This window comes from Microtus pennsylvanicus, chromosome 2, assembly GCF_037038515.1.
Source record: "Microtus pennsylvanicus isolate mMicPen1 chromosome 2, mMicPen1.hap1, whole genome shotgun sequence".
Taxonomy (NCBI): domain Eukaryota; kingdom Metazoa; phylum Chordata; class Mammalia; order Rodentia; family Cricetidae; genus Microtus; species Microtus pennsylvanicus.
The window spans coordinates 58771160-58798635 of NC_134580.1; the positions used below are offsets into that span (position 1 = coordinate 58771160).

At 37.5% G+C, this 27476-nt stretch overlaps 1 long non-coding RNA gene across 1 annotated transcript in view; it reads right to left on the reverse strand.

Moving 5' to 3' along the window:
- The window catches only part of LOC142843557 (uncharacterized), a 106714-nt gene that overhangs the window by 50446 nt on the left and 28792 nt on the right, over positions 1-27476 (reverse strand). The gene's annotated exons all lie outside the window — the stretch shown is intronic.

Below are 27476 nucleotides of genomic sequence, written 5' to 3' on the forward strand. Positions count from 1 at the left end.
AAGCCCATCTTTGATGCTGATGAAGTCTCTCTCCTGAAACACTACTAATTCTGTCCCCTGTTCCGAGTTCTAACTCAGGAGCATACATCTTCTTTCTCTGTCTTTCTATCTCTTTTGCTTGAGAAGCTGGCTTGCTTGCTCTGACACTCTGTGCTGTGTCTCCTTCTCTTTGAAGCTCCCCTCACTCTGACCTCCATGCTGACTTGCTGACTTTCACTGATAAGCAGACCAGCCTTTTAAGAATTCAATTCAAAAGGAATGACTTTCTCTCTTCTTTTACTCCCCTCTCCCTCCACCAGCAGTTTCTAAGACCAGTAGCTTGCCTTTCCTGTTGTTTTCCTCCTAAATGCTAAGAAAATTGTCTTTGAGCTTCTGTCTGAGACCATTTCTAAATTATTTTATCAATAAAACTAAGAACACAAATGAGAACTCTGCTGTCTCTATTTCAATATGCTATGCTACACTATGCTACGTGACGATATGATGTGATATTTGCATGATACTTTGTGATAATGTAGTCAGGATTTATGCTTATAGAGTTTCTTCCAGATCCTTCTCCTTGTTTCTGCCACTGACTCCCCACCTCTTGCTCCTTTTTCAGAATGGTTTTGTTGATTCTTGAGCAATAGAACTCTCCTTTCGTGTCTTCATGGCTCCATATCTTTTGCTACCTACCACGCAGTCTGCACACTTTTCTGGAAACAATCTCGGGGCAGGGAGGCCTTTTTTTTTTTTTTTTTTGACAAAAAAAAACTTTTTAAAAATTTGTTTACCCATATATCCTATGCCTAAAAAACTAGTATAATCCTAATCTATGCTTCTCAATTTCATCTTCCCATCACTATGAAAGTCAGTCATAAGAAATGGGATACATACTTCTTCCCTTTGGGAGTCTCCAAGCAACATTGAATATTAAGTAGGTTGTCTCAGAATGGCAAACATAGCCCTCCAGAGTTTGGTACCATCTACTCCTTCAATTTCTTCTGTTAGATTTAATATTCTAATGATATAAAATGAGATCTCACAATAAATTTCCTTAAAACTAGTGATATTTCATCAAGGCTCTTTAAAAATAATCTTTGTTATGTATTTGAAATCAGTTCCAGGATGTCACACATATCTGTGATGTTGAAAATGAGGCTCCAGCTCTAAAATAGTTATTATGCTCATCTCAAAGTCACTTCCCACATGTAAGGAGGCAGGAGTCGAACCACAAAGCCATTACCACGGCCATGATATGTGTGTTTCTCTTGGAAATTCAGGGTCTATGACCAAAACAAATAACATTTCTTGACCTACACTTAATTGTATTAGTAGGCTGAGTCTCTCAAAACATGCCTGAAACTTAAGACTTCTCCGTTATTAACCACTATTTATTGCCCTTAAATAATAATACTTGAAGCTATAAAACGGGATAATTTCCATCTTAAGGATTTTCTCTGTAGCATAGGCCAGCATCTCCATGGAAATGCTTTGGGTAGAGATCCAATTTTAGCTGCATTTGTAGTTCACAAAGGCAATTCTAAGAAGCCAATAACCCCAAAGTTATGACACTTGAAATTCCGATTTTCAACCAGTCAATATTTATAAAGCCCCTACTGAGTGGGAAATGTTGCAGTGGCACCATGCATAAAAACAAAGTAAGCATTTTCTTACGAGAAATGAGCAATCCAGTTGGGACACCACGGTGTCAAATCCCCAGTTCATTGCTAGTCACGAGAACATAAAATTGAATGGCATGTTCATAAGAGAACTCCCATGAGGACTTTCTGTTTCTACACTACTAATGCCTTACCCATAATCCTGTCACGTGAGAGTGCTGAGGGAGGTACCGTGGACTGTATGGAGCACCCAGATAGATCGTTCATCTTTTCTACCTTGTCAGTGGGATGCTAAGGCATGTTTCCCAGTTTCTGTTTGCTTAAGGACAATTAATCTCTTTCCTGAAAAACATTGGAACCTGATTCTCAGAGAAGACAAAAAGGCTCAAACAAGAAAGGGGTAAGAATTGCTACTCTAACACAGTGGTGTGGGGCTTCGAAATTAAAAGGTAAAAGGCACAACTGATTGTGTCATCTTCATCAATGGGTCCATATGCACTTATTGCCAGGTCCAAAAGAAATTCAGGACAAATAGTTAACTGTGGGGCCTAGTAGCATTCCAAAGTGTATGCAGCCTTCTGGCTCTGTCAGCATCACAAACACCTGTTACAAAGTCTATGAGTAGAGGCATCTTGCTTCTCATCTTCCCACCCCCATTCTAAACTTCTCCAGCTCCTCAGTTTCCCTTCCTCAAGCTTCTCATTTCTATATGACTCTGTCCTTTCAGCCTTGACCCCTTCTCTCTTATCTTCCTATCTTGGTCCTCTTTTCTCAGTCTCCCACCTTCTCGCTTCCCCCAAGCCCCAGTCCAACCTGCTGGTCATGTTTAGTATTATACTTTGTTTGTTATGGACTCTTCCTAATACCCCTGACTGCACTCTCCATCATATCTATGACAAAAACTCTCCCCTCACCCATACCTTAGAGTTGTCATGTCCTCTTTGACATCTGTGAGCCCCAAAGATGACTAATAAGCATGGCAAGACTGGTAGAAGACCTCATGCAGAAATAAAATTTTCAGAGGAGTTGCATCGTGACACGTGCATCCAAGGGCTGGGAAGATAGCTTAGGGGATAAAGTACTTGCCACTTGAGCATAAGTACAAATCTTTTATTCCAGAACCCAAGTAAAGAAGGCCAGCCACGCTGGGCCTTGATGGCACATGCCTTTAATCCCAGCACTCGGGACACAGAAGCAGGCAGATCCTGTAAATTTGAGGCCAGCCTGGTCTACAAAGTGAGTTCCAGGACAAGCAGAGTTGTCTTAAGAAAAAGAACGAAAGAACGAAAGAAAGAAAGGAAGAAACCCAGCCACCCAACCACCTGTAACTCCAGTACTTGAGAGGCAGAGATAAGGATCTCTGGGGAAAAGCTGGCTAACTAGTCTAGCTGCAACTACTCATCCATGGATCTCATAAATAAAATGGAAAGCAAAAGAAGAAAAATACTCAGTATTAATTTTGAGCTTCCACATGGATGTATGTACATGGTCATGCATGTGTACACATGTGTATGTCTGTATATATGCAAGAACACACACATACGCATAATGCATATATGCACACATACCCAAAACACACATCTCTAAAAGGCCAACAACAATTTCATTAGTGCCATAAGGAACTCTTGAATACTAGTGCATATGTAGGTGTGTTTTGAACCAACTTAAGGGGGAATGTAAGAGCCAGAGTTTACCTGTAAGCCCCACCTGTCCAAGGACAGCCATTCTTGGAATGCTGGGAGCTGTATTCTTGGGAAATAACAAACCACATGGTTTTACCTCCCTAAACAAGTTTGTTTACACTGGATGTGATTGATCGAACGTAGGGGGCAGTATGTAAGCAGGAAATAAGACAGGATGAATGCTTGCTTTTGATTGGATCTGATGAGAAATGCAATGAGTTCTGGGTTTTGCCTTTTTAAGTCTCTTCAAAATGTGACTCATTTTTATTTCCTGGAAACCCAGGGGTGGACCTGACTAGATTGCCTCCTCCTGGCCAGTATTTAACTAAAGCTTGATTCAAATTTGGCCAAAAAACAAAACAAAAGATTAACTTTAAAGTAGGATGTTAATCATTCCTTTTCCCCTTAGGCCTCAAATATGAGGTTGAGACAGCAGAACAAGTTGCAGGTGAGGATGAGGTCAACCTACATGTCACCTTGGAAAAGTTTATTTATTTAATGTTTGTGTAGTGAAGAGTCAAATTAATAATTTTAAATATTAGATACTGCCCTAAGTTAAGAATAACTTAAGGTTGATGTAATCTCTCATTCCTAGAGTTTGAAATTTTTTATTTTAAGAGATTTAGTCAGCAAATAAAAAAGTTGATTATCTATTTTCAGGCAACAAAAAGAACAACTATTAATAGAACATTTCAGTTTAAGACCCAAAGCAAAAGCATAGAGGATGAGGAGGCAAACTAGGGAAGGTCACTGGGTGATCAATTGCATCAAATTCATTAAGAAATAAAGTTGGGAAAACTAGCAGGGAGAGAGTAATTAGGTAAGGAAACTTCATATGTGACGGTGGCATTGATTGTTTGACCAAAGTCAAGCACACTGACAATTGAAGCCAGGATCCACCATATGGCATAGCCTCCTCAGTGTTCTGGGCTTGAGCTTCATTCCAGGTGAGAAGCGCTAAAGGAGTTTGACCAAGAAGCAATGTGATCTTGTTAGTCTTTGGAATCATGATTTTAATGTTTCTGCTTTGTGAATAGACTACCCCTGATCCATGATAATCTTCATCCTCTCCTTACCATGGAGATTATCATGAGTCAAACAACTCCCTAAATCTTACTCCAGTAATGTCTATCAGGTAGACATTTACATTCTTTAAAAAATATCTGTGTGGAAGAACGTGTTGGGAAAATAAAGAACATACACGATTTTTAACTGAACACCGTGAAGACTAACGTTCAATGTGTGCATTGGTTCCGAAGACAGAAAAGTCTTTCTGTTGGGGCAGGATACAACAACAGCCAAGTGTACTTGTTTTTAAAGACTTTATTTTTTACTAAATCGGTGCTAGGAAAATTTTGAATGATGATCAGAATTACAACAAACTCCTGGGAATAGAACTGTTGGAAGCAGATTCTTCTGGATTCATCAAATGCACCGTGGTGTTCTTACAACGGCCACCACGTCTTAGCAAATAATTCAGACGTGTTCTTGCTCCAGCTGTGCTCAGTTCTCACTGCTGCCAGGACAGGCATAATTTTCTTGCTGGAAACCTCCCACGAGGAATAAATTGAAATGATCTGTTCTACAACAGGGAGACTGCAGTTAGCAACAATACTTGAAGATGGCTGAGAGTAGACTTTGAATGTTTCATCCACAAAATACACGCAAATAAACAAATACAATAACAACAAAAAAACCGCAGGAATGTGAGGTAATGTTACTTGGTAGAAGTAGCCAGTCCACACTGTATACATATATGAAATCAACATACTGCATCCATAATGACATATTATAAGAATATCACAAATGCATATGGCTCTTATATTGCAATTTAGGAATAGCATGTAGTGATGAAAATAGTTTTAATAATGAGTTCTGCTCTATGCCCTTTTTGCTTCAATCAGGTCAATCACCTAGCTGTTTGTACACATTGCCCAAAGTCCTTGTCAGTTCATGTTAAGAATAAACACAATCTATTAATATTCTTGTACCTATTGAGACAGTTATACTCAGAATAAATGGCAAAATTTTCTACAGCGTATTTAGTTTTGTTTTTGAAAAGTTAAAAAAAGATGCTTAATTTTTTTTTTATTCCTGGTACCATCACCACATTTTACAAGGCAATATAGCTGATGAAATGAAAAGAAAAAGAGGTACAACCGAAAAAAAAACTGCACATCTAGTAGGCGCTATACCGCATTAGTCAATAACTGCTTTTTGCAAACTGTTGAGCATGACATTCCTGAGAAGAAGGGTTTTCTGTTTAAGCTGCAGTGACATATTTCACTATGGGTCATTGTTTCTTCCAACTGATTTTTACTGTTTCTCTGATGTTTTTTGAATGACTGTCTCTGGGTAACTTGTAGCTTTCCTGGCAAGGCCTTGTTGTATCTTTCTGAGAACTATAGCCCTTTCCTGCTGTTTTTAAAGCCTGCCTGGTCTTCTTCCACCAAAACTGCCCCCATCATGGGTCCATAATCTGATTACTGTGGTCCTTTATAATCTCCAAAGACATTATAGTTCCCACCATGACCATAGCTATTTCTACCAAAAATTCCTCCTTCATTGTCACCACTATAGCCTCCTCCTCTATCATCCTATTCACCACCGTGGTTTCCAGATCCTAGTGCACCGCCACCATAGTCTCCTCTACTACTGTAACCAGGATCACCGTCATAGCTGCCACCACCACCTCCAAACCATTATATCCACCGTCACCACCTCAATAACTACCTCGGCTTCTGACGTCTAGACCGTCATAGCCTCTTCTTTATCCAAAGATTGCACCATGACCAAGAGTACCTTTACTACCTCTAAAGTATCTCCCATTACCCATAAGGTTGCCAGATCTACCTCCACAACTGCTCTGTGAATTAACAGACTGCATCTCTTATTTAGAAAGCGCTTTTTAACTTCACATTTTTACACACAGACAGCTGCTTTTTCTGAACAACAATTTCATCAACCAAGTCCTAATCAACACTTACAAAAGCAAACCCTCTCTTTTTTCCACTCTGCCCATCTTCCTTAACTCCTATGTTTTCAATCTTGCCGTCATTTTAAAAAAATTGTTTATTTATTTTAGGGCAAGGGCACAGGCACTCCTTAGCACATACGTGGAGGTCGTAGAGCTTTTGTGGGAGTCTGTTCTCTCCTTCTACATCCTTCAAGCGGGATCTCTCTTGTTTCTTCCTCTCACTGTGCTCTTTGGTCCTGGCTAGCAAGTCTAAGCACTTCTGCATGATTCTCCTTGCTCTGTGGCCCATCCCATTTTCGGTATGCTGGGATTACAGAAATTTATGGGCTTTCCTCCCTAATGCTTGCCCAGCACTTTCTCAGAACCATCTCCTCAGCCCCCAAGATGGCCTTTCAACATGCAAAGAGAGAGTTGAATCTATCCCCCTTGAAGCCATGTGACCTTGTGTAAATTATGAAAACTGTCCTAGCAAGATGATTTATACTTTCTAAGATTATTATTAGGGTAACTGAAAAAAATAAAAGTTCTGCAAAACTTACTTCGCATGCATTGTTATAAAAAATGCTTCCCACCATTAAAGTTGCTAAAGTGACAATTAGCTTCTCAGCATTGTATTTTGTTTCGAAGAAGGTACACAGTGAATCTGTAGCCATTTCTGATCCATGATCTACCTGTCTAACAAAATATAGAAAGCTACCTGGGAGGACTTTAGGAGGAAAGTCAAAAAGCTATAGAACACTGAAGTATGTTAAATTTATATATTTTTGCTACAGAATTGTTCAACTGCCACAACTGCATGCCTTAGGAGTTGAAACGTTGGCTAATTTTAAAGAGGTTGTAAACAGTTGTGAAGGGAGCAGCCACTCTCTCGGGGTGATCTCTCTGTGCTGCTCTCTCTCAAGTTCCTCTGTGGGCACTTTAAGTGATCTCTAGGAAATGCGGGAGATTGCATTAGCAAGGGTTGGCATTTACATAATTTGGAAATGATATTTTAGGAACTAGAATCATATTTATTTTCTCTTCAGGCAAGCACTACAGCATCTGGGCCATGGCATCTGAACTCTCGCCTCGCTCAGAATCTATAAACTCCTCCATATCCAATAATTTAATTAGCAAAGAAAAAATAGCAATTAACTTCATTTTAACTGACTCAGCTATCTGATGTCTGGGAAAGATGATGACTCACAAGAAGATCTAACAAAATGTTTTTAGATCAGAGAAAACTGGGAAATTTCTGGCCATGCACCAAATGGCGAAATTTTGGCAATATCCTGTAAAACTTCCAGGGAAAATTGTTAGCAATGCAACAGTTTATTCAGGACAGTCTCTAGAAGGTTCCACTGGGTAAAATGAACGTTTAAAAAAAACAAAAAAAAAAAAACAACTTAATCTTAAGCACCTGTCTGAGTTTAGGTTCTTCACTATGGGCCTCTAATCAGAACCAGTCCCAACACAAGCCCTTCCGCAATTCTCCTCAGTCAACCATTGACCTGAAGCATCCTTATGATTCTTCCTGAATCCTAATGTGAATACTTGTCTTGAGAGAAAATAAAATAAAATTCTTAAAATCCTTTCATATCAGAACACTTGAATTGAATTGCGGCTGACATTTTTCTTCACATAGAATTATTAGACATGGATGTGCATTCACCTATCATGTGGGAATGGGAATATTAAGAAGCTATTCACCACCAAGGTTCTGATCGTCAACTCTCACAATACATTGGCTTCCACGTTAGTGATTAATTCTTCACTGTGTAAATGGATGACCTTGAACATGTTAATGAACTTTTTAAAAATCTCAGACTCTTTGACTATTAAACTGAACTAACAATAGTAATTCACATATTTTAGAATTATATTGGGGGTAAATTAAGAAAGTCATATAAAATATTCAAAAGGTGTTTTATAAGTTCTGGATACAATTACACAGTTTTATAGTCTTTTAAGTTTGGCAGAATACTGTAGGTTTTCTTTATACATATGTTGGATCACATATGCAACCAGGTTAACAATTGTGATACATGGTTTTGTTTGTAGTCAAAGAATTGATTCCTTCTAACAAATAATAGTTAATTTTAATTTTTAATTAAATACATGGTTATATGGTATGAATTAGTCAAGATTGATGAACCAGTACCAGTTTTGTTTATAAGTATTATTTCAGACTGACGACTAGATTCTAAAATCATGTAATTTTCTCTTTTTTTTCTCAAAAGCTTAGTTTATTAAAATGAAACGTATCAGCTATGAGAACAAGTATGTAATAACTTCATTTAGGTAAGAAGTATGATGGTATATCTGAGGCCGGCTTGAATTAAATAAGGGTAACCTGTCTCAAAAACAAATATCATTGCTCTTTACTTAGGCTAATTTAAGCTCCAAGATTTTATAAATCGATTTTAATACTATTCCTTCAAAAATAAATATAGTTAGAAATATTGATTAATATATCAACAAATATAAAGCAAAACCACATTTCCACAGGGTGGACTCTTGTTTTAGAGAAATCAAGCTGACTACCATGATATGACTCTCACTTCTTTCCAAAATACAAACACAGTGGGAAAGCACAATGATTAATCTTCCTGGAATCTGCAGGAGAGGCAGAAGTAACCCCAAAGGTACGCAGTCACAATAGGACAAGGTTCTTTGGATTCCAACTGACATCTTGCATAGGGCCTAAAAATAGACCTAAACAACAAAAACTGAAAGCAATTATCTGACTTCATTCCAGGAGTTTGAAAGAGAAGCCTGGGAGACACGGTGCTTCTGGATGCTCTTTCAGGGCAGTCAGCATGCTCCCACAAGGCTAGGAAACGATGCTACAGAACTGAAATCTGCAGCCATCCAAAAATCACTTTTAACTTTCTCTACTTCTTGGCATCTCACAGATATATATTTAGAAGCAAATAGCTGAAGGGAAAAATCACGTTTCACCACTGCAATAAAGAGAAAGGGAATAACTAGTACCCAGTGAGTAATTCTATTTCTCTCTGTTGATTTGGCAAAAGTCTGTTTAGATTTTACTCTTAATTTAAACCGTTAACATGGCAATATACTGAGGTGGTATGACAAGAAAGTAGTCTTAAAGCCCCAGGGTCTCATAGAAACAACTCCTCAACTCTCTCTCCTCGGCCACCTCTCAAAGAATGTAGATGTCAAGAAGGGAGAAAAAAGCAAGAATGCTTCCCCAACGTTGCAGAGCAAAGGGGATATTCAGACAAACTAGGAAATGACTGAGCTAGACTTTATAGACCAATAGTCCTAAGTAATTGTGACAGAGAGCATGACAGAGAAAATAAACATGACAACACCGTCATATTTTAAACTTGTCTATCAGAAAAAGTATTGAGAAGAGAAGGAAGGAAACATGGAGAGCAAGGGAAGGAAGGACAGTGGGACGGAGGTGAGTGGAGGAAAATAGGAGAAGAGCAACTAAAAAATAAAGGAAGAAAAGAGACTCTCTGAGTCTTTCTGTCTCTGTGTCTCTATGTGTCTCTCTGTCTGTTTCTCACCCCCTCTTCTCTGTCTCTCTCTCTCTTTGTGTGTGTGTGTGTGTGTGTGTGTGTGTGTGTGTGTGTGTGTGTGTGTATCAGGGTACCAAGGTACAAGTTGTAAGTCCTCCCTGCAGGGTTCTGAGAGGCATTACTCAAATGCCATCTTTCACCAATGACTGATGGTGTTAAAGAATTCGTGTTTGACCAATTTTCAAATTACAGGAAGTCCAGAGGCTATCTAACATAGCGACTGTCTGTCAGACTTTCCTACCATGAGTCCCATACAAAGACAAATGAAGCTAAATGAAGGGATAAGATAAACTAAATTATATCTCACTAATAGAATTATAGGTTCATGGTAAAAGAAATAATTTCAGAAAAAATATACAGATAAGAAAGCTGTAGAGTATAACTTACAGGATTCCTCTCAGTCCTTGCTAGATTCATGAACTCTTAGCTACAGCTCTCTTAAGTGTTTCTGGCCTACATTCCAAGTGCTTTTCTATGTAGTTAGTAGGAGAAGTTCAAGTTATTTTATATCTGTTTCCTAAAAACTCTATAAACACTAGGAATATACAAGTCACAGTACCAATTAAGGTTTTTTGAGCATCTATTTATCATCTACCTATCATCTATCTATTTACCTATCTATCATCTATCATTCTATCTCTCTATCATTCTATTTATCTTTCATTTTATCATCTGTCTATCCATCTGCTTTCTACCTATCTATGCATCTATCTCTCTTCAATATATTCTCTCACTCTCTACATTTATTAGAATTTATCTATATAATTATGAAATAAGAATGCTCATATAAAATATATATTAAGTCCTTCTGTAGTTGTGTGAGCTTTTAAATGTGACATCAAACTGTAAAATGTGTGTATAAACCTTTCTTTACTACTATAAAAATACTACAAATGTTCAAAGTCAAATCAAGAACAAATAACAAAATGTAGTTGTTTTGTTTTCCAGTGTCATGGCTGATCTTGATTGTCAACTTCAGTATATTTAGAATCACCTAAAAGACACATCTCCGGGTATGTCTGACAGTGTTCCAGGGAGGTTTACCTGAAGTAGAAAGACTCTCCCTGAATTAGAGTGGCATCATTCCATAGATTGGGGCTCTGGATATAAAATGAGGGGGAGAGGGAGGGATTGAGGGGGGTAGAGAGAGAGAGAGGGAGGGAGGGAGAGATTCTGAACACTAGCATTCATTACATTTTCTATAACCAAGCAGCTAACATGCACATAGCCATGCTTTCACCACCATAATGGACTATACCCACAAACCTTTCCCCAGCAAGTTGTTTCTTGTTGGACATTTGCTCTCAAGAAAGTACAAAATAAATAATGCCACTGGGCTCAAATGAGGTCCTAAAAGATCAAAATGTCAATGAAATCATCATGGATTTGAATAAAAGTCCCCCAAAATAACAAGAACAAAAAGAAATTAAAATATTATAATTTAAAACTATTTTTAGAACTGTAAAAGTACAAAACACTAAAAATAAAATTTTAAGTCACATAGAAAGGAAATAATGTTATAAGAAGAAAAATTAACTAATCAACTTTCAAACAACACAGAAACTTACACTGTGAATTGAAACAGTGTAAGTCAAAAATTCTTGAGGTTATAAGGCAACATTAACATGTGACAAAATAAACTCATGTGAACTGAGACTCAATGACAGAAATATACTGAATAGCCTGTATTAGAATAGGCAAAGAGGTGGGTATTTAGAATTGATAAATTATTTACTCATAATATTATATCCTAAAATTATGCTAGAATGTTGTGATTTAGTCCTGTGTGTCTTCTTGGTTTTAGGAAAAGAAAGTCATAGGACTGTCGTTCCAGGTGCTACTAAAAGAAGTAGGGAAATCCCAGAAAAAGATAATGACAGTTATTTTTGTATGGCTCTCAAATTTGAATGACTACTACATGGGAAATATTTTAGTAATGTCCCACATGGATAATTTTATTTATTGTCATACAGAGTAGAAATTAAATATGTTCTATATCTGAAAATTGTATACTGATGGTAACTGTTTGAGGAAAACTTACCTGATTATTATAGTCCTGAGAAGTGGCACAAAGTGAGTACCCAGGAATAATTGGTTTAATGTTATAACCTTATCACCTACCACATTCTAACCATATAAATATTTATTTAAAAACAGATTAAGACTCCAACTCCCCTGCCCTTCTGTGAGCTGATTTATTATGCACACAGTATGTGATGTACAGTTTTGGGAAAACAAAGTACTAGTACCTTCCTCTGTTCTTTGACATACTATGTCTTAATTTTTTTATCAGAACCTCTATTGTCTTTTATTTAGAGTATCTTTTATTTATTCTTTGAAAATTTCATAATGCATACAGTGGATCTTGAGCTTATGTGCCCCAACTGTCCTTTCCCACTCCCCTGCGACATGTCCCTTTCCATGTTCAAATTCTTCCCTCCTCTTCCTCACTGAGGAAAATTGGTGCTGCCTGTTAAAGTATCATCTTCTGATTTTGTTTACTTGATCTTGTGCAGAAAAACCCTGCAGCAATGAGTTCATGAGTATGATGGTATTATCGTGTCTAGAAGACAACACATCCCAGAATTCCTTCCAGTCCTCCAGTTCTAAAATTCTGTTCACATCCTTTTCCATAGTGTTCCTTGAGAAGACAAGGTGACATAGATGTTGCCTGTAGGGTCAAGGAGACATCAATCACTTACTCTCAACACTTTGAACAGTTTTGAGTCACTTCGTAAGCTACTTCCCATTGCAGAAAGAACTTTCCTAGTCAAGATCAAAAGTAACAGGAATCTATGGGTGTAAACATGAACATTTGAAGAGCAATTTGACAACACCATTAGTGAACAATAGGACGGCAACTAGTGAGAATAATGTCCTGAGCCATGAGGGCTTTTGCGCAGATGGACACTCCCAGACATGGATTTCTTTTATGTGAACAAGCCTTTAGTCTAAGCAGAAAGTGGCTGGACATTCCTATGACCTTCATGCTGCTACTCTATCAGTGAGCACAGGTTTCACTTTTTGCATGTGATATAAGGTTCACTGTTGGGTATTACTATGAACTTTTCTTCCCAGTGACTTGCATAGTACTCTCCAGGACCATGAAAGCACAGAGAATCCTAATTTCCACATCTTCAAGTGGAAGAGTCAAGATGCTCTGCAGGACAAAATCATAGACAGGAAATAAAAACAAAGTTCATAACATCTGACTATGTGAACAGCAGAACACAGCTTTTAAGTGGATGTTTTTAGATGTTATTTAAAAAAAAAAACCTACTTTCCATTTCAGCATGAGAGTTAAGAACTACTTCTCCAAAAGTATCTGTCTATCTTACATTTTATTTCAGAATTCAAAACCAGTGTCTTTCATGTGTATTGAATTTTGAAGAGAAGGTCAATATATGTTTGGAATGGTTTGAATAGTAGTTCAATAATTCATATAAAGCATAGGCTCATATTGGTTGCTATAATTCAATTATATCTTATTGTTGCCGCTCTTCCTGTTGTTGGAATGGATTGAATTACAATTATCATTCTAATTGTAGGCTTGGTATAGAAGACAGTAAGCCTGATTTTAGGAAGACCCTGAGCTTATATGTGGTTATAAATAAACATGGCATGCATTCAACAAGAATTTCAGAGATTAAACCAAAAACCAAAGTACAAGGAAGGGAAGAGGCAAAGTGTGGATGGGGAGAGAGAAAGAAAAGGGGGAAGAGAGAAAGGAAAGGAAAAGAGAGGAGAGAGAGAAAGAGAGAGAGTACATTTCACTAGCATCTTTATCAAGCAATTAGTCATCCTTGGAAAATGTAGCTCATTGACTCTGATAGTGTGAAACTTACACACACCAATAATTATTACACTAGTTATGGAAACCAAGCTGTCTTTGGGGAAACTTTTTGATAAATGAAAGGCAATTTTATCTCTTTGAAAACTGAGTGCTAGAAAATTATTTCCACTGGGAGAATGAGTCCACTCTCAAATTAAAGTCCAAGCAATGAGGCCATGCAGGGTGTTTATTTTCCTTTTTGATCGAAGAGTCACAGATCACATGCCACTTTCCTAGTAATGATGATTTCTTTATCTTCTATAGGACATAAATATCAGTAAATACTGATCACCAAAAAAACTGAATCATTTTTTGAGTCACTAATACTCAGAAGGAAGCCCATTTTTTTCTTGAAAAAGTTAGTTATTTAGTTATTTTATACATATAATGAAAATTCAAAGAAGCAATTTCTCAGTAATAGGATTGTATGTAAATTTCATGGTATACACACGGGAGAGGCTCATTCAATCGTTTTTCTTGATCATCCTAAAATAAGAGCTGACATGGCCATGATACAATAATTATCTACCTATATTTCCATTAAAATATTAACCCTCTACTAGCTTATTAGCTAATTAATAATGAAAAGATTTAGTGCACAATAAAAGATTTAAGGGCATACAATGAAAAGATTTAAGGTACAATTCCTTATTGGGCAGCAAAGGCTAAACCTAAAGTTTCTTTTCAGAATTTTCTGTGTACTCTGTGTCTTGCCTCTCAGCGTGTTCTTTCAACAAACACAGTGTTAGCTGTCAATCAAAAGCTCTCTGTGGTGTTACTTAGTTGAATGTTAATATTTTAAGATAGTCGGGCTTTTTTATCTTGTATAGTGATTAATGTCTTAACATCTATCTAGCCTTTGTATTATACATGTTATAAAAATATCAGTCCAAAACTCAAAAAAGTACTTTGATTAAAGGTATTATTTTTGTCATAAATATTCAGACACCTTCATGCATCGAGGCAATGCCTGGTGTCTACTGGGAGAATCATGCTAACCCTGGAGCGTCTTCTGGGTATATTCAGCAGTCTTGGCATGTAGATTTATATATTTTTGTGTGATATTTCCTTTCCTCACTTACCTATGCAATAACCTTTTGGGGAGCTCCAATGGTAGTCACATCTTTCATGCCGGGTCAGCCCTCAGAACTGACTGTCTTTGAACTGCCATAGTAAGTATTAAGGAAGGCAATGACTTAAATGAATCTGGTCCATTCTCTGTTCTGGTGTAGGCTTTAGTGCATTTTATTATCAGCATCATTTGTGCTGCTATCATTATTTTCAGTAACTCGGCCCTGGGGAGGACAGCTACTTAGTGGAGGCTTATCACAGTGCACAAGGTTGAGCATAAAGGTTACCTACCAGCAATCTCAGACAGTTTCAGTTCTGTTAGAATTACAGAAAAAAGAAACATACTCCTACTTGCTAATTAAGATTAAGGATCAGAGTTTTATCAAAGAAAAGCAGAAATAAATTGGGGCCTGTCTGTCCATCCTGGTTTAAAGGCTATAAGCCTTATTAAAGCACAGTAAATAATGGTTTTTCATTACTTTGATTTATTTAGAGGTAAAGAAGCCTGAGAGATGGACATCATGAACCTATTATATATACCAAGCTCCTAAAGTGCTTAGAACTGAAATAAGAATATGCTTCATGCTCCAAGCCCAGAAGCCAGTGTTTTGAAGGTTGAAACGATTTAATTTAAACTCTGACACATGGAATGGATTTTTTCCCTACATAAACTGCAAAGTTCTGAAAATAAAGATTGATAATAGAAAGGCAGTGTGACCCTAAGATGAACTTGGGACATAATCCAAGATTCGGGATGTCAGAGGGATTTCCTCGTGGCTTGATTCCTCATCCACCTGAGTTTTCAAGGGACTTGCAGACCTTGGGTTAGTCAACTGGCATAGCTGGTTTGGTTAATGAACACTTTTATTTTTTATAAACAGTTATTGAATATCTGCTGTGTGGTCCAGTGCTATGCTAGACACTAGCAATAAATAAAAGAACTGAGATGCCCCTGCTACAGACACTTATCAGAGCCCAGGACCCTAGAGGCAAGCAAGTGCATGCAACAAGAATGGGTATAATGACAGCAGATGAGCTCCCTGTTCTCACATGAGTTTTAGAGGTCTGCTGCGGTAACTAGACAGTTATGTAAGTTCTCCGATTATAGCCCTAGACGATATACAGTTGAGATAGGGATTACAAAGTATAAGTCTTAACTGCCAGTGTTCTGCTGCAAATTCAAACTCAGAAAACATATGAAAGCAATAAACAACCACAAATTCTGCATGATTTTAGTCAAGGAAAAATCTATTTAATGCATACCCAAGGCACATTAAGTAGGAGTAGTGGTTTAGTGAGGAGAGGGAACCCATTTGTCTCCAAACTCTCACTCAAGGATCCTATTTGCAAGAGACGCTTCCAGCTTGCTGCTTTACATTCAGAAGCTTGTGGATATTTTGGGTGATAGAGACAAGGCAACGAAGAGACTGGGAAACTACACATAGAATGCCCTGATTCTTGTTTCACAGCAAGGTCTCACTGCATAGCCCCAGATGTCCTGGAATTTGCCATAGAGTCTTAGATTGTTCCGAACTCGACACAATCCTCCCTCTTCTGTCTCTGGAGTGCAGGAAGGTCAGGAATGTACCACTCTCACCCAGAGAGTCGTTATTTGCCTTAACCGGAAAAATGAGCTATGTGCCTGCTGCTCACGTTGTACTGACTGGAAGTAGTCATATGACCCAATCAGTGATGAGAAGCCTGAGGCAGGCCACACTGCACATGCCACATATGGAAAGTACTTAGTAGAAACCTGCAATCGCCACTCAGCTAGTGATGAGCTACTTTGATACCTAGATCTTCTCCTTTCTTATTCTTCATATTTAACAGATACATGAACTTATGTCATTTCTCATGGCGGACTCTGTGGTTATACTTCGGGGGTACAAATAGATGTGCACTGTCCTTTTTACATGTACCAGCTTCACTTTTCATTTAATACCATCTTCCAAATAAAACAGGGATTTGGGGAGAAAGATTATATTCAATAATTTCTAAAAATATAAAAATATAAAACAACACTGGTAGTTATACTGATTGCAAAATCATTTGTTTTTTACAATGACAGTATAATTCCAATTCCCACACAGTTTATAGTGCTCAGTGTGTCCCAGTATAAGAATTTTCCTTATTGAACACTTGACCAAACTCTTAAAAACTCCCCAAAATATAGTTGTGGAAAAACTACAAGCCATAAAATATGATATCTACTACAAACCAATATTCTGATGGTCATAGATGTACTATGAATAATTTTTGTTTTGTTATATTATTTTTAATGATTCCAATAAGCTGAAATGAAATAGGATAAGCCAGACTCCAAGTCCCAAATCCCTTATTGTGGCAGATATTTTGGGGACTATAGATGACAACATAATGATTAACACATGAAGAAAACTAAAGACTAAAGACCCTTCTCCACCTGAGTTTTACACACACACACACACACACACACACACACACACACACACCAAATACAAATGTACAGTTGATCTTCAATGCTGGCATGCCCACAACATGCGCTAGTACAATAATGGCACAAAGCTTGTGGGAACAACCAAACAATATCTGAATGGGTTTAAGGTCCACTTCATGAGACGGGGGACCCATCACTGACACTGCTCAGAGGCCAACAACGTGAGACTAGAATGCCCAGGGATGTAGGGAAAAAAAAAAACGACTAAGGATCATAGCAACAAAATGACTCTTAATGATATTCTGCTGTGCTCAGAGATCAGCGCCTTACTCGGTTATTGTGAGAGAAACTCCTTCCTCAGTAAATAGGAGCAAATAGAGAGACCCACAACTGGCAATCTGAAGAGAGTGAAAGACTTTGGACCATTCAGTCAATGTTGGGATATCCGCATCCAATTCCTCCTTTTAGCAATCAGGGAACCCTGTAGAAGAGGAGACAGAAAGATCATAAGAGCCAGCGGGTATGGAGGACACCAAGGAAACAAGGCCTTCTAAACACAGCAGGCCTGATGCATATTTGAACTCACAGAGACTGAGATCTGAGTCAGATGGGGCCCCCGCATTGAGAAGGGAAGTGGACTCAAGCCCCCTTCCTAACCTAGAAACTACCTTCAATTGATAACCACTCACAAATGAAAAATTAATTTTCGTGGAATCTTGCTGGGTATCCTTAGCACTCTTAAGCACAGACCCCCACACCCAGCCAACGGAGGTTCTTTGTTTTATAATGCTTTATTTGAATTTTTATTTGCTTTTTTTAAACCTTTGTGTATAAATTATGATTTCAGATTTTGTGTTTTTATGGGTTTTCTGTGTGTGAAAATGAGTGTGCTTCTTCATCTATATGTGTTTCTTGTGCTTTTTCTTTTATTTGATTGTTTGCTTGTTTGTCATATTCTGATTTAATTTTGTCTGATTCTTTATTATTATTATTTTAGATACCTGCTTGAATTCTAATGAGCGAAAGAAAGGATTGGTGTGAATTTGGATTGATTGGAAGGGAGGATCTTGAAGGAGTTGCCAGAGGGGCACCATAATTAGAACATATTGTATGAAAAAAATCTATTTCCAATATTTAAAAAAGAAGAAAGAAAAGAATGAATGTCAAAGCATGTGAACTTACAATTCTACAATGCATGGTGATATTTTATGGGATGAAAATGTCACACATCACAAAAACGATTCAGCAGAATGTGAAATCCTAACATGATTTTGGCCAGTTATCTACACTGACATTGGGATCTTATCTAGTTATTTATAAGAAAATGGCAACTTGTTTGTGTTGCAACTAACATAGGAAATGAGTAAATCCCATTTCTGCGTGTGCTGCAGGACAACATATTCCAGGGATGATGTGCTATGAAATATGGTGGGTAAGAATGCGGCTGGGATGTGAGGCATGTCCTAAATTCTTAGTGCTGCTGCTTGCCGCTGACGGGAGGACCAAATGGAAGAGAAAAGATGGGCAGGAAGCTTGCTTGCTAAACCTGCCCTGTTTAGCTCTCCTTTTGCTATTGTTTTCTGTGCAGGAATATTGTCACAGTGTTGAATGTCTGTCATTGACTAGCACCTTAGTTAATGCCCTGGGAGGGATGCACACTCGTACACTGGCTACATCAGTCTTTTACTTGACAAGACTCAACTTTAATTTCCTTGTAGCTCGAGTTCTAATTGTTATTAATAGTAAAAATCCAGAGTCAGCTATTAGGGGGTAAAAAATGAGAGATCAGAGAAGTAGTGCAGCCAGTGACCAGAAAGACCTCTTACCTCTAACAATGCTCAGACCAAAGGGATGATCTTTGGACTGCTGCTGCTCTGCGAAACCTCACACTTCCTCTCAGACTAAATCTTCAGACTACATGCAGACTGAATCCTCAGACTGCATCTGAGTTCCTGTTTCCTCCTGCCTTATATTCCTCTCTCTGCCCCGCCATATCACTCCTGTCTCCACCTTCCTAGTGCTGGTGTTAATGGCATGTGACGTATGAGGGATCACCTCTGTTTGAGCTCTGGTTCTCTTTTAGTAAGATTCAGTCTCACTTAGCCCAGGGTGGCCTTGAATTCACAGAGATCCCTCTGCCTCTGTCTCCTGAGTGCAGGGATTAAAGGTGTGTGTCACCACTCCCTGGCATGTATGGCTAACTAGTGGCTTAGTTCTGCACTCCAATCTTCAGGCAAGTTTTATTTGTTAGATTACAAACAAAATATCACAACATTTCCCCTTTTTGTCCAAAATATAACTAATATAAGAAAAACTATATACAATAAGTAAAATAACTATATATAATATATACAAGCAATAAAGGCATCAATAATATCTAGCCCATTTGCATTTGACAAATTTAAAGAAAATACTCCATTATCTATCCTATCTCAATGAGTCCAAAGTCTTGTACCTAATTTACTTTCTATCCTAACTTGCATTACCATCCAAAACTATCTTTCGATGTCTCTCAACTTTATACAGTTTACAGCTGTATAGTAAGTTCCTTTTCTGAGTCCAGTAAAGCAAGGAAAACATAGCTATAACTATCAAGTCCTCTACTCCCTAAGATACTTGATAAGGAAATAATATTAACTGAGTAAGCGGGAAGTGCAAGCAAATAACTTCTAAAAAAATGTGAGAAATGACAGAAACAGCTGGCTACTTAGCTAGTCACCCAAAGTTCTTCTGTATCTTTGGCTCATCCATCTTCGGCCTAGAGGCCTAGAATATTTGGCAGACTTTTCTAAGAAGCAGGATTTGTGAAGGACAATAACACCTTGTCTTGGCAGGGTGTGGTAGTCATTCTCTTTTGTGTCCTGCTTCTTCCTTTAGGACAGCATACCATCAGCAATTGAGGCAAAGGCACTTTCTTGCTCAGAGGCTTACTCTTGCCATAAAGAAGTAAACTCCATGTGAAGATTCCCCATGCCCATCATACAGCACCTTTTTATTTTTCTATGCTACAAACCTTCTGCTCCTTCCTCCTCTTCCCCCACCTCCTCCTTCTTCTCACTACTTCTCACTCCCCTGTGTCTGCGCTCTGCACTCTGGCACCCAGTTCCTGAGCTTCGGGCAGTGGGGCTGGAGGTTAAAATACACAAATACATACAGACAGAGAGACAGCGACATGGGTCATTCTTGAATTCCCCAAGAATGCCCCTTTATTGTGTTCAGGGGCAGATTATATAGAGATAGCCATGCCCCAGCCAAACCCACCAGAAACCACTCTCCTGCCATCAGGAACTCCTGAAGGTCTTGTGCTCAGAACAGCTGTAGGTTCTCAGATCAGGGGATTACAAGAAATTCAGGATCTGGGTCTCACTGCTCCCAACACTTCATACAAAGAAATAAAGCTGTAACATACATGAGTCGATTTATTCTACTAACCCTCAGATCCCATTAGCCAGTTTTTACCTGCCATAGCGAATCTTTCTAGAGCCTGGCAGGTTTAATGGGCTTAACCCCAAAATAAACCTTAATAATTTACTTCTGCATCTACCATGTGTTAATTACAAATATTTCCATGGGTTCAACTACTGTGACTGATTCAGGAGAGTGTGTGGTCAGCTCTAGTACATGTTTCATCTGTGTATTCATTTGTGAATTAGAAAAATGTCTTGCAAAAGTAAGTGTGACATAATTTTCTTGTCATGGTTGGTATGACACTCGAATAGGAATTCTATATTAAATATTTTAGAAGTCACAATTTTTTATTATTTTTTGCTATCCAATACATTTGGTGTAAAGTCTCACATTTTCATCAAACAATCTTTAATATATTATTTATGATAAAATTAAATACATCTAGAGAAAGAGAGCAAGAGATTAAATATAAATGTAGTCTCATAAAGAGCATAATTTTCATTCTCAAATGTGGGTGCATGCTTGCTCCATTCGGTAAAAAGAGATGGAAAGAAAGAAAGAAAGAAAGAACGAAATGAATGAACGAACGAACAAAGAGAAAAATGAAACAATAAACCATTTAATAGGAACCCAGCAAAAATGTGTTCATTGTTTAAACAATTGTCTGGGGAAGTAGAGACCTGAAAAAAAAACAACAGTTCTTATTACCTTTCTACAAAAAGTACTATCAAAAATAAGGTGTGATTAATAAAGGATGGGATGGAGTCAAACTGCTTTGATTCAGAAATCTATCTCTACCATTTATAAAACGATGACTTTGTGGCTTAAGTGCACATTTTCTCTGTGTCAATATTTTCTTCCTTTCACATGAGAAAGAGCAGTCACAAAAACTCATGGTTTGAATGAGGATTAGGAAGCTTCCCTGGTTAACAGTATTTAGAGAGTAAATACTCAATAAATATTTGTTACTGCTGCTAATACTGTTTCCTTTGGATTGCAGTGCTCTTGTGTATAAACCAACATGGATGGCTAATAGCTACTTTCTGTCTGCTTTCTATGTCTAGCAAAGGATGGAACCTCTTTGTGTACCACTCCTTTTTCTATGGTAGAAGCTCTGGAGGTACCGGGGGAGACTACCAGCAGCCTGAAGTTAGTTTAGGTTAGCAGCTGCTGGAGCTTCACCAAGGAAGAAAGCAAAACATGAAGAGGGAAAAATGTGACCAAAAAGAAAATTTCAAGAACAAAACAAATCTATAAAGTTATATTGGAATGTATGTCTGTGTGTCTCTAACTGCAATCAAAAAATGCTATTATTCTTCAACATGGAGGACAGAGAGCAACTGAATGAGTATGGAACCAAACAAACAGCCCAGTCCTTTAATGAAGTGAAAAAAAAATCTATCAAATTCCAGAGCTGAAAGTTCCTGCTCCTTTTGTGTGGGCTGAATCAAGCATGAGAATATTGGGGGCTGGAGTGGTCAGGTTAGCGTCAAAAAAAGTGACAGAAAAAGGCACAGTTGGCGCCAAAAGCGTAAGACCCACACCAAAAGCATGACAGTTAGAAAAAGGAGCGAAATTCGAAAAAGGTGACGTTGCAAAGCCCAAGCCAAGATGGCGCTGAAGGAGAGCAAGGAGCTGGGAGAAGAAGATCTGACTTATTTACAAGAGGATGATTGGAATAAGAGATGGGGTAAGATGACATAAAGTGCCTGATGTCCGAGTGATGCGTGGCTGATGCAGATATGACTGCTGATGTGATTGGTTAATTTCCCTTCTGCTTCTGGGATTCGTGGGTTTTTCCTTTATAAATTGCATAATGAGTACCTGTTTAATTCCCTGCTATGTCTGATTGGACTGATTGTCTCCGGGACCCCAGGGCTGGGTGATGAGTCCAGCTCAAGGGGAGGGGGCTTCAGAGGTTCCCTGAACTCTTGCCTACCACATTCAATTCAATGCCCTAGAGGCTAATGCTAACAAAGAAAAAGACAGAGAAGTGAATTCTGGGAAATGTAGTTCTACTAGTGCTAAATGCCTACCATAATTAAACATTACAATTCATAACTGTGAAAACATTTTAAAACCTGCCTCTCAAGTAGGACCTGTACCATTAGAAAATGGAAGTCAAACTTCTTCAGCAACGACATGGCAAAAGTCATGAAGCCTAAGCACATTGGCTGTTCCCTTACACATCTCCCACAGGCTACTGTCTCCAGAGAACTCTACAGTCTGGAAACTGTTGCTAGATGAGCTCTCTTTCTCTGGAAAATGCAAATCCTCATATAATGTATCAGATATTCCTTATCATACCACAGGGATCGGATGTCAATTAGGCGCCTGAGAGTCAAATAACATAATTAGATTTTCAGTTAAAATGATACAAATTATTAAAATTAAATTAAATCTAGCATCCATCATTTTTCAATAATAATCCAGAGACCAAAATGAATATTTTTATCAACTATGTATCTTATAAATATCCCAGTAATAACTGCATTGATGTTTTGGTGTAGTGGTGAAGGGTTAGAAAGGCAAACAAAGATGCCCAATTTATGATGAAAAATTTTCTGAGTATTTTATATACAATGCCTTATGTTTTTATATCTATAAGCTTTGGATATCAGTGCTTAAGAATTTTAAAAAAAAATGTTCAAAATATGAAATGATAGTTTGTATATAGCAAAGTGTTTAGAGACAGCACTTTCACAACACATAACTTAATGATGTGTTGTATTTGAGCATGAGTATAGTATTGTAGACAGAAGTTTCTGTCGTGCTCAGTCTTGCAGCCATTCAGTCCCAAATAAACACACAGAGGCTTATATCAATTATAACTGTTTGGCCTATTATCTCAGGCTTATTATTAACTAGCTCTTACAATGTAAATTAATCCATAATTCTTATCTATGTTTTGCCACATGGCTTGGTACCTTCTCTCAGTAAGGCATTCTCATCTTGTTTCTTCTGCATATAGTTTGCAACTATGTCTTTTCCTTTCTTCTTCCCAGAATTTTCCTAGTCTTGTTGCCTTGCCTATACTTGCTGCCTAGCTACTGGTCAATCAGTGTTTTATTAAACTAACATGAGTGAAAAAAATGTTAGTGTGCAAGAGCATTATCCCACAGAACAGTTGAATAGTCATCTGGGATTTATAGATAGAAATATTTCAAACATTGGTAAACTTTTCCTGTAATGGATCAGAGAGCAAATATTTTCATTTTTGAGGGCCATATGGTCATTGTCTCAACTAATCAGTATGCTGGTACAATAGCAGCATAGGTAATGACAAGTAAATGGAGTAACATTATCTTCCAAGAAAAAAAAAACTTTGCTTAAATTTTGAGTATAAGTTAATTTTCATGTATTAAAATATACATAATGCTTTTACTAATGATTTAAAAGTAAATGATATTACTTTACATTGCATACAAATATGACATGCCTGAATATAGATGATCATAGGTCTTTCATAGCTAACCAACCACTCACCTGTTACAATAAAAGCTATAAGCCACTTAAGAAAATCAAAAATTATTAGCCATGCATATTTTATGTAAATAAATATAAACACCTAATTTTCTCACAAAAATTAAGAAACTCAAGATTGCTTTAAAATAGAATTAATTTTTTACCATCCAAACAGAGTGACTGTAGACTAAAATTGTTGTCGTGTAAATAGCAGTGCGTCTTTCTCATGTTGCAGTTTGAACAGTATAAATGTTTCACGTGCATACCACCAAGTCTAAAAATGTACTTTAATAAAATAAGGAAGGTACTTTTTTGCATTTGGATTTGTCTTTATGTAAATGTAAGAAGCTTGAAAAATTTTTTCTTAGTTATGTAACCCTTTGTCAAAAATAATTAAACAATCTCTGGTCACATCGTCGTAGCCAGCGTGGTTAAATATCTTGCTTTTCCTATCGTATGGAAAAAATGAAAACTGAAGTATTCTGCCAATGTATTTCTTTCCCCAGCACTCTGAAACCAGTTGACAAAGCTATCAGTTGCCATAGAAGCAAAAGCATAGAAGTTGTAATACACAAAATATGTCAAAACATGGTATGGATTATCACATCAATCTAGCATGTAAGAAAGACCCTCACAGCCCTGCCAGTTGATTATGGGATTGTCTCCCACAAGGGGCAAGCCTGGTATTCCATCAGGAAATATCACATTACTGTGTTGATTCCATTATGTTTATCTTCAGCAAGTGCTCTGGGCAATGTTGTCAGAGGCAACAATCTCAAGAACGAGAGTTTCGATCTTTTAGGAAAAATCAGACTAAAACTCAAGACTTAAACATTATGAACGTAAATGTAATTTAATCTTTATTTCTGGGGAGAAATACTCAATAATGATCATGTCAAGTTTTTCTCTGCATCTAGCTATATGCATTGTATATTTATGTTTTTATTTTAATTTAATAATATATCCAATGCAGATATATTTTTCCCAAATAACTTACTTGGTAGTGTAGAAGACAACAGACTAAAAATATTAACCACAATTAATTTCCAAACTTAAGTTTGCATTAAATTTCAAGTTTGGTGCTCTTGAACTTATTATACTCTTGATCTTTGAGTATTTTCTTGCCTTGTTCTGTTTCTGTGAAAGTGGTAACTATCAACAAACACTTATTATTATGTTCATCTATTTTCATTGGAAATATGCCACTGTCCTGACCTAATCACACATAGAGAAAATAATACAAGGCCTGAGCTATTTTAAGATTAGAATTAAAAACTAACTGACCAAGGACCAAATGTGCCTATGATACATCCTTCCTGATGTAGAGTCACTATGTCCTTCTTCAAAGTTTTATAGAATTACCAAGTATTTTCTCTTAATAGAAAACTGGCTATCTGTGTGAGTGTTTTCACCCTAAACATTCAGTAAAAGACTAAGTCAGTCTTTCTGCCATTGTCTTCATTTGCAATATGAAAATTAAAGACATTTGCTTCATGAGAACGTTGAGAAAATCAAAGTGAAATGTTATAGATAAAAACCTGCACGAATAAAAAACATTAGGTAAATAACCTATTAGCTTATGAGCCCTCTCTCATGAATTTCAATGAATCTTTCATCACCCAAGAGAGCCCCATCATCACTAAATGGTGTGACTAAAGTAAATAATGGAGAAATCCTACCCTCTTGATGCATTTCCTCATATCAAACTCTCAACACTCTTCTGCGAGGGGTTTTATGTAATTTAGTGAAAACTATCAGGGGGGCTGTGCACCATATGTCGAGTAGTTCAGGAAAAGAGAGGCACGAAAGAGGAACACACAGAATATTAATCATTTTCTTAGAAACTTCCCCGGTTATAAAAGTATGCAGAATGACATGTAGTTTGCCTGTTTCATAGATGGCCAAAATGACACCCATGATTTCGCTATAAAATGTTATGTGCACACTATTGTACATAGAGCACCACTTTCTATAATTTGTTTCTTTCTTCCTATATCCTTGATAGAGAATTTTTTCTCCATCTTAGCCAGCACCCACAAAAGGTTACCTTTGTTGATTACTCTCTGTCAGTATGGAGGAACCAGATGTAACAGAAAAGGAGGTTGTGAAGCAAAAGTACTGAGAATAAATGGTACTTTTGAAGGTATGGTAAAGCATCCCTTGGTGAATGACCAACATAGGTGACTTGGTGACCCCCAAAAAAGAACTCAATACCATCTCTAAAATTACACCCACAAGTTAATTCCTTTCCAGACCTTTTATTCCTCCACTCAAGCAACGTTAGACTTGCTCCACATACAACAAAAGCTTCCCTCTTTGCTCCCCATGCAGGCTGTTGGTTATCTTTCATCTTCAGCAGAATGAGTTATTTTTCGAAACAACATAGGCACTGTAATGAGATGGCCACAGGGTTAGGCTAGCACAGAGAGAGTTTGTGATGAATAGACTTACTTTATTACTATCTATTGTGTGACCAAAATTCATGACCAAAACCTCAAGTTTAAATTTTAGACTTCTAAGCAAAAATTTCAGAAAGGGTTTCCTTTATTTTATTCTTATTTTACTTGCTCTTACTCCATTTTAAGGAAAAATATTCAGTCCTCTCAGCAGTAAAGGCTCCTGATTCTCTGGCCTCCTTTCAGAGAACAAGTTGAGTTTTGAACTGATTGTGGACTTTGAACTCACTAGATCTGAAACAGGAATTTTCTATCTATAGGATGGATATCTACGTGGATCTTAAATTTAGAAGCTCCAACTTCCCTATAGGAAGACAATCTTGACTAACGTTTTTACTAAGACAAACATATGCCACACATATGTGATAAAATAGCCATGAAATGACAGAGTCGTTGCTTTCGACCCTGCTTCCTACAGTGATTTGTCTCAACCAGTTGATGATGGAGCAAGAACAATTTCTGGACTGCCTACTCTGTTGAGATCTTTTCTAAGCATAGGAAAGAGTTAAATCTATTAAATTTAGTTAAAATTAAAATAAAAGGAAGCCAGTGGCACAGTTACGTTTTTATCACATTTTACAAGATGAAGCCAGAGTGGTGAACTGAAAATGAGCACAGGATATAACAGGAGTCTTCGTTTTATAGTGAAGGAAGAGAACTGGCTATGAGCTGTGAGGTGAAATCAGAAGAGCAGTTTGACAGAAAGAACAAATCAAGAAGGTGGCAGTTATCGAAGAAGCCATATTACACTGGGATTTGAGAAGCATGTTGAGAATGGCACATTTTATCTAGTGGGAAATAAAGTTGCCCAGTAATTCGGAGTATACTAATGACAGGACACTCAGAGAAGGGGTGTGAGCTCAGGTGACTCACTCCCTAACCATGCCGCTAACCAGGTGGTAGAAATGACAATCACAAACAGTCAAGAGCTCTTGAATTCTCATAAAAATGGCGAATGGAGAAATATTTGTTTAAGAGAAAGACATCACCCTGAATGGGAAAAGAGAAAGCTAACAACATCTTACTCACTACCTTCCC